We start from the raw sequence: 8,819 nt of genomic DNA, 5'->3' as shown, positions 1-8,819 counted from the left end.
GTAGCTCGCACCGTGTTCAGCATCCCTAGTGGCTCCGCAAGTGCCGAGAGGGTGTTTCCCGCTGCTGGCCTGGTGTCCAGAAGTCACCGCACTAGTCTGAAACCTCAGACCTTGGCCAGACTTGTTTTTTTGAAGGTGAATTCAAAAGAACTGTAGGCTAGACTTTATTTATTTATAGATTTCCTTTATTTATATAATCCTATTTCTGTGTGGAATGCAATTGTCAAACCTGTCCGTTAAAAATAAATATTTTCTGTTCTGAGTGACAATGTTACCGTTGCTCATATTTCATTATGATAAAAGGCTTCGGTTTAAGGTGACATTCCTTAGGCATGCAGATTATTTGTCCCTCTTTTAAATTGGAGCGAGCGTGGAGCGATTTGACTGGAGCGGGAGGAAATTTTAGTGGAGCGAGGAGCGGTGTTGAGCGGAGCGGCTTAGTGCGAATTAGAGTGGAGGAGCGGGCGGAGCCAACAGTCTCGTGAGAGAGGAGCGGAAATTCTCACCGCTCCGCTCACATGCTCTGATACACTGTAATTTTTGCAACAGAAATGGATGAGATGGGCAGGCTGTCACGATCCGCTCCGAACGATCCTCATGTGTGCCACGCCCCCTCATTACCTCATGTTACTTCCTGATTGTTCCCACCTATGTCTAGTTAATTCCAACCTGTCCTGTGTATTTAGTCCGAGCCTCAGTCAGTTTTCCCCAGATCTGTCATCATCAATTCCCATGTGTGAGTTTCCGTCTTGTTCGTTTGCCTCCCAATAAACCCCATTTTGTCTGTCAACCTGGCTGCTCTTGCCTCTCTCACCGGCTCGTCTACTCGCATCGTGACAGAATGACAGATCTCCCCCAAACGCTCAGCGCTACCGGGGAGGAACTTCCCCTAGAAGAAGAGGTCATCTGGTGGACCAACATGCTGGAGCTCCAAGAAGATCCAGTAGCCCGCCCGCTCATGCAAAGATGTTGGGTCCTCATGAAAAGGAGGTACAATATCGGTGAGGAGCAGCTGCGTGTAAAGGTGGGAGAACACCTACAGTGGCTGAGGGAGAGAGCGGCAGTCTGGCTGTCCCATCTGGGATACGCCTCCTGGGAGCCGCCCCCCAACTCACCACCTGCCTCCTTCCCGGCCTCTAGCAAGACGGCAAGGACTCCAGCCTCCACCGCACAGCGAAAGACGCCTCTAAAGCAGCGCAAGACTGAGAGTAATGCCCTCTGCTGGCCGCGTGATGGCGGCGCCCGCCATGGCGCCCCCTGCTGGCCACGTGATGGCGACGCCCGCTGCGGTGCCCCCTGCTGGCCGCGTGATGGCGGCGTCCGCCGGGGCGCCCGCTGCTGGCCAGGAATTGCTGGTGCCCACTGCAGCTCTGCCCGAGGTCCTGGCATCGCCTCTGCCTGCAGCTGAGGACACCGCTCTGCCCGCGGCGCCCCCTGCTGGCCGCCCGCCCAAAGCGCCCTCCGAGGCGCCCCCTGCTGGCCACATGACTGAGGTGCCTGCCGAGGCGCCCCCTACTGGCCGTACGACCGAGACGCCCCCTGCTGGCCACGTGAGGGTGGTGCCCGTCGAGGCGCCCCCTGCTGGCCACACGCCCAAAGCGCCCTCCAAGGCGCCCGCTGCTGGCCACATGACTGAGGTGCCTGCCGAGGCGCCCCCTACTGGCCGCACGCCCGAGGCGCCTGCCGAGGCGCCCCCTGCTGGCCACGTGAGGGCGGTGCCCGCGGAGGCGCCCCCTGCTGGCCGCACGCCCGAAGCGCCTGCCGAGGCGCCCCCTGCTGGTCGCACGCCCAAGGCGCCTGCCGAGGCGCCCCCTGCTGGCCACACGCTCGCCCATCCTGCCTGTCCAGCCCGGCTCTCCCGTCCAGCCCGGCTCACCAGTCCTGTCCCCGGCTCCACCGCCTGATGCCACACCCCCTGCTTTGCCCGAGCCTCCACCCTCAGGGACCTCACTGACTCCCTCACCCTTGCCTCAGCGAGGCCGACACCCCCCAGGACCCCGCCTTTCAGTGTCCCGTAAGGGACGAGGACACCTGCGTCAGGCTCTGGTCCCTCCCGCCCTGCCCCCTGGCTCGCCCGTTCGGCCTCTGGCTGTGGCTAGGTGGCTGCCTGCGGGTCCTCCGGCTCAGGGTCGGCGGTCTCCGCCGGGTCCCCCCCGGTCCCTCGGGGCCGCTCCTCTGGCTCCATGTCGGTCACCTCCGGGCCCCCCTGCTTCGGCGGGGCGTCGGACGGCGCCTTTGCCAGCTCCGGCTGCGCCGTCCCCTGCCGCGGCAACCCCCTCCTGCCTGCCGTCGTAGGTGTTCCCTCCTGTTCCCTCCATGTCCCCTCCGTCTCTCCCTCGTCCCGTTCCCTCGGTCCCTGTGTGGTCCCCTCCTGCTCTCTCCTCCCTCTCCTCTGCGGCCCCTCCGGCTGCTGCCCGTCGCCCGCCTGGGCTCCCTCGGGCTCTCCTTTGTCCCCCTTCCGTTCCTGTCTGGTCTCCCCTGTCGGCTCCTCCTCCTTTTGTTCCGCTTATGTTTGTTCATTGTCCCTGTGCACTCCTGGCCCCTTCGTGTCGCCTGTGGGTGTTCCCTCTGTGTCTCCCTTCTCTGTCTGCTTGTGCGCGTTTCCTGTGCTTTGTCGGGTCTTGTCCTTCTTCTCGTCCCTGTTTCTGTTTTGTGTCTCGGTCCTGTTTCCAGTGTCTCGTTGATGTTTTGCTTCTGTTTTCCAGGTTTTGGGCCCCTCGTCTCGTCTGTCGCCTCCCCTCGGGCACGCCCGGTGTGCGCGCCTTTTGGGGGGGGATTATGTCACGATCCGCTCCGAACGATCCTCATGTGTGCCACGCCCCCGCATTACCTCATGTTACTTCTTGATTGTTCCCACCTATGTCTAGTTAATTGCAACCTGTCCTGTGTATTTAGTCCGAGTCTCAGTCAGTTTTCCCCAGATCTGTCATCGTCAATTCCCATGTGTGAGTTTCTGTCTTGTTCGTTTGCCTCCCAATAAACCCCGTTTTGTCTGTCAACCTGGCTGCTCTCGCCTCTCTCACCGGCTCGTCTACTGGCATCGTGACACAGGCAGCTGGAGGTGAAATTTTTGTCCTTGATAAAACTCTGACGGTCTCCACACTGGTAACAACATTGTTTTGTAGGCATAGCCAAACAAATCTCCTCCTGTCTGAAAAGGCGTAGAAAACGCAATTTAGCTACTAAAACTTTACAGTTTTTGTGAAGGACAGTCGAATTCTCCTGTTAAGTTTTTTGTGTTCTTGCACCCATACTTTAAAACTCGTTCCAGCGCCGCCACATATACATATGCGTGTGCGTGCGTGTGTGTGTGCGCGAGGGACGGGGGACCCGATCGGTGTTTTCCCCGGGGCCTTCGTGCAGTAGCTTCGCCACTGGTGATAAATATTTCTAAATATTTATTTGAGCATGTTTACACTTTATTGTATTTTTTATTGTACTTTGTTTATTGTATTTTCATTACTTATTTTTTATTACTTTTTCTTTTCAAAGCCTGTTCTCTAATTTTGTGCACTTTATTTAAGAAAAAGACGTTATGTGTTACTTGTGTTTTTTAATAAAGTATTTATTTACTTATAAAAGTATAAGTTTTCTCTGAAGGGACCTGTGCAAAAAAATATAATGTCACAGTCCAGTGTATTGAGTTCTTCCTCTTAATTGAGAAGAAGCGTGTGAAGCATGAGTGGGTCTTTCTTCTACAGATGGATTTCAGGGGAATTGTGTGTGCTTCACTAGCTGTCACACCACTCCTGTTTATAGGTTAATCTAAGCAGTAGTTTGCATGTACATTTTAATATTCAGATGTTCATTGGAAATATTAGTTTTGCATTTACCATCATGTAATATAAAAATTATATGCTGATGATTTGCATAAATAATAGATAAAACGCAGTCATGAGAAAACAGTCGTCAGTTTGTCAATGGAAAGGAGCAACTAACAGACAAATGGAGGAATATTGTTTTCATCACCTTTAAGAGGTAAGACCAGTTTAGAATATTTTTTAATTAACCATTTAGTGTTTTTACACCGTTTGAAAATAATGTTTAATATTTATGTATGAAAAATGTGCCAAAATATATTTCAAGGGAATCTAACGCAGGAGTTTTTTTAAATTTCTGTGCATTGGAGTATTACGGGATGAGAAAATCACTCCTGACCCACAGATACTGTATGACAGATAATAGCACAGAGCCCGCACATACATCTCTGCCATTTATATACAGACCTGCATTCCCCTTTGACATTATGTGTAGTTTACTGTTTACTGTTTGATTTCTGCAGGTCCAAAATAGAGTCTCAATGGAGTGGACTATACTGCTCATCCTGCTGTTCACAGCTCAGTGGTATTTGGGAGGATGTAATTATGGTATTATTATTATTATTTATTATTATTCTTTGTGATAGATGACATTTTGTCGGGGGAAGGGGGTGCAGAATTACGAGCTGAGCCACTGCACACAGGATTTAATTTCAAACTCTGAAATATCTGTTACTGTACAGGCACTGGGGGCAGCATGTGTCTCAGTGGTCTAAGCCTGTGTGCCTGTAATTAGCAGGTTGCTGGTTCAAACCCAGCCTCAGCATGTCTGTGGGTCCCTGAGCAAGGCCCTTAACCCCCAGCTCCCTGGGCTGCCCTCCACAGACAGCTTACTCTACAAAGAGCAAGTTGGGGAAGGCATAAAGACAATTTCCCCACAGGAATCAATGAAGTATTGATTGTTACCTATCACATTTAAGTAAATTATTAAGAAAATATATTATTACTGTTAGTGTAAAACAGGGGTGTCCAACTCCAGTCCTGGGGGGCCAGAGCCCTGCACATTTTTGGTTTTCCCCTCATTTAACACACCTGATTCAACTCCTTGTGCTAATTACCTCACAGCTCTTCAGCTGACTCATTTGTGGTGGAACAGGGAAAGAACTAAGCTACACAGGGCTCCGGCCCTCCAGGACTGCAGTTGGGCACCCCTGGTGTAAAGCAAGTATGGAATTGATATTGGGTTTCTATTTTGGCCTAATATCACATCTAAAACATAAACAACATAGTTCCTTATTTACATTCCAAAATTATACAAAGGCAGTGAAATGTTTCTAAAATTATACAAACATTCAGTTCTAGTCTAAACTTTTTTTCATAAGATACAACACATGATTATAATAACCTCTTCTTTCATACTGAATATCCACAGCAGTGACAAATACAACCCAGACCTTTCCAGGAAACTCAACGACAACTAAAGCAGAAGCTGCGGGTTTGACTCCAGTCAATGTTACTGATAACTTGACTTCACAGCCTTTGTCCAACACCTACATGATTACAGGAAATCTAACCACACAAGAGGAAGCTGTTGAAAACTCATCAACCAGTCATAATTTCAGTGAAATATCACAGTATGAACGAACATCTACTATAAATATAAGCTCTAAAGGGATTACAGAAGCACAGCGTACAGTTTCGACTACTGATATGATCACAGTTTCCACGAAATCTAGAATAACCACAGGTAAAACATGATGCTACTTTGAAAGGACAAACAACACTGTAAAAAAAATCTGTCAAAAAACAGAATATGTACTCGCAGAGTCTTCAAGTCTCAAGGAAAATACCGTAAATTCAGTTTTCCACAGTTTGTTGTTCCAAGGAATATTTCTTAACCAATAGTTTATTTTCGTTTATAATTTTTCATTCTGCCAATGCAGAATTGTTTGTTTAATAAATGGTGTTGTTCACAAAACTACAGAAAGTAATTTGAGAATATAGTAATTCACTACATTCATTTTTCGTCATGGCTCATGGGCCCATAAACATGTAGTTGTTTAGCTGAAGCTGGATTTGATCCAGCAACCTGTGGATTATAAAACCAAATACTTAGGCTACTGAGCCACACACTTACACTGACTTGAGTTAAGTTGTAACTTTTCAAGTGGAATGAATTGCAATGTACCTGATTATAATACTCGTTAAGGTGAGTTCATTTACAGTTCCTACTTTTAGGAGCCAGTTAATAAATCGAATTATTTTTTAAGTATTTCTCCTGTAATATGTAATACACGTTTAAGTTAATTTCCAGGTAAGCATTTCAGGCAAGGCAGTGCTCATTTACACAGATTATAAAGTTTGTTACACTCTGCAGCAAACAATTCTGCATTGGCAGAATGAAAAATTAAACATGAAAATAAACTATTAGTTAAGAAATATTCCTTGGAACAACAAACTGTGGAAAACTGAATTTACAGTATTTTCCTTGAGACTTGAAGGAAGAGTCCGTTAACTTAACGGAAAATGTGCTGGTAATTTTCTGCCAGTACATTTTCTGTTTTTTGACGGATTTTTTTTTTTACAGTGAAGATATAGTTCTGAATAATGCCCCATTTTAATTTCAAAATTACAAAAATGCATTGAAATGTATCTAAGAAACAAACACTTTAATCATAATAATAAATATAATAAGAATGATAATAATTATTATTATCATTCGGTAAGTAATTCAACCATGAAATGATCATCATATTGTCATACAGTAATAAAATTCCCATGTGTCCCCCATGCAGGTCCTCAGAAGATGTTGGATGACAAACACTTGACTGCAGTGATAGGAGGATCTGTCAGTTTCTCATTCAAATACAATTTGAAATACAAAGAAAAAGTGAAATTCTGCTGTAAGAGAATATGGATTATCTGCAAATACGTAGTTCGTTCTGACTTCAAAAATCCAGGAGGGATCTCGATCACTGACAACCAATCTCAGCAGGTTTTTACAGTGACCATGAAGCAGCTGTGGATGAAAGACTCAGGCACATACTGGTGTGGGGTGAGGAGGGAGCCGCAGGGGGCATACTGGTACATCAAGGTCATTCCGGGTAAGCAGGGACCAAACGCATTTCCACCTTGTATTAGCGATATCATGACAATATACTTATGAATGATTCTCACAATTTCATTCCTGTATTATAATGTCCTAATGAAGTTTGTCTAAAAAAAACAGTTTTAACACATTTATTTGTAGCTGTCTGAAGGAAAGAACTGTATATTTTGAACTTTAATTGTAGAATTTATTTATACATAGAATTTTATTTAATGGAATGAATGGTATGGCATACCAATTGAACCTAAAGAAGCCATTTACGAAGTATCTGCTACTTTTCACGTTGAAATGTATGGTTAAGAAGATGTGTTATTATTATTATGGTAAAACTAGTATAGAAGTGATGTGGATTTCTGCACAGGATAGTTTAAGTAGCCTGTCACACTTATTACCCACAGCAGTGAAAACTACAACCTCTCCCACTACTACAAAGAATGCTGGTACTCAAGCAAAGACCACGAATGGAGATTCAGATTCAGCATACACTGATGCTGCATTAATAAACTCAACCATTGAAACAGCTGAGAACTTAACTATTGAGCTGATAAATTCCACAAGTACTGAATTCATCTTCGCAGAAAACTCAACAATTAACGATACACAGACTCTATTAACTGACCTCAATTCCAGTGTAATATCACAGTCAGAACTAATGTCAACTAGAAATATAAGTTCCACAGGGATTGCAGAAGCACAGCCTACAAGTTCGACTACTGATATGATGACGGGTTCCAGGAAAAATGGACAAAGCACAGGTAACGGACGATGCTACTTTAAAAGAATACGCAAATTATATTCAAATAAGTCCCCAGTTTCATTTCAAAATCACAAAAAGCGTTGAAATGTGTCTTAAAAAATCAAGCACTTTATAACTTTATAACATATTGTGAACTATCCTTAAAAAACATGTTTGCACACAGTCAGCGGTGCAGTAGGCTCATGGACACCCTGGCAGAAACAGGGTGCCCAGAACCTTAGAGGGGGAATTGAATTCATACTGTAAGAGTATGAATCTTTGGTTTGGGTAGGTGGGGGGGGGGGACTCAAGGTAACATTTTGTCAGGGGCCCATAATATCCATCTACCCCCCTGCGCATAATATTTGATTTGAAATGCTGAAAAATCTGTCTGTTTACCATTACATATCACATTCAAATCCATTGCCCAGACAAAAAAAGTCTGATTCTTATATTAAACTAGCCTTGAATTGATGTGGAGTTACTCTCCATTCGGCTCGGAAATCACAACATGTATTATGGTATACAAAACATGATTATAATAACCTCTTCTCTCATACTGAAAATCCACAGCAGTGACAACTACAAGCTCTCTCACCACTACAAAGAATTCTACAACACAGCCCGCAAATGGAACTTCATCCAGTAGCATTAGTACTACATTAATAATCTCATCTACCCAAGCAAATACGGCTGAGAACTCAAAACCTGAATTCATCAGTTCCACAAGTACTGAAAAGACCTTTCCAGGAAACTCAACGACTAAATAAACAGATACTGCAGGTGTGACTCCATTCAACTTTACTGATAACTTGACTTCACAGTCTTTGCCGAACACCGTCACGATTACAAGAAAACCAACCACACAAAAGGAAGTTGCTGAATACTCATCAACCAGTGTCAATTCCATTATAATGTCAGTCAGAACTAGAAATATAAGCTCTACAGGGATTACAGAAGCACAGCCTGCAATTTTGACTACTGATATGATGACAAGTTCCACGGAAACTGTATTAAGCCAAGGTAACAGATGATGGTACAGTACATCGAAAGGATGTGCAATGTAATTCTGAATTACTCCTTATTTTTATTCCAGAATTATGATAATGTTATTTAGTCACTATAATGCTTAATGTTCTGTCAGTACCATGCTCTTTCATGTTTCAGTGAGATTCAGTTATAATCACTGCATTTTTTTTGTTTTGATTGATAAATA

General features: G+C 45.0%; 1 long non-coding RNA gene across 1 annotated transcript; it reads left to right on the top strand.

Moving 5' to 3' along the window:
* The first annotated feature begins 5,299 nt into the window (after positions 1 to 5,299).
* On the top strand, positions 5,300 to 7,454 carry LOC111857168 (uncharacterized). Its single transcript, XR_011990188.1, has 3 exons — positions 5,300 to 5,505; positions 6,554 to 6,862; positions 7,266 to 7,454. It is a non-coding gene; the product is annotated as an uncharacterized lncRNA (long non-coding RNA).
* The last annotated feature ends 1,365 nt before the right edge of the window (positions 7,455 to 8,819 follow it).

The sequence above is a fragment of the Paramormyrops kingsleyae genome, chromosome 4 (assembly GCF_048594095.1).
Source record: "Paramormyrops kingsleyae isolate MSU_618 chromosome 4, PKINGS_0.4, whole genome shotgun sequence".
In the NCBI taxonomy this organism is placed as follows: Eukaryota; Metazoa; Chordata; class Actinopteri; order Osteoglossiformes; family Mormyridae; genus Paramormyrops; species Paramormyrops kingsleyae.
This window is presented reverse-complemented; position numbering and strand designations above follow the sequence as displayed.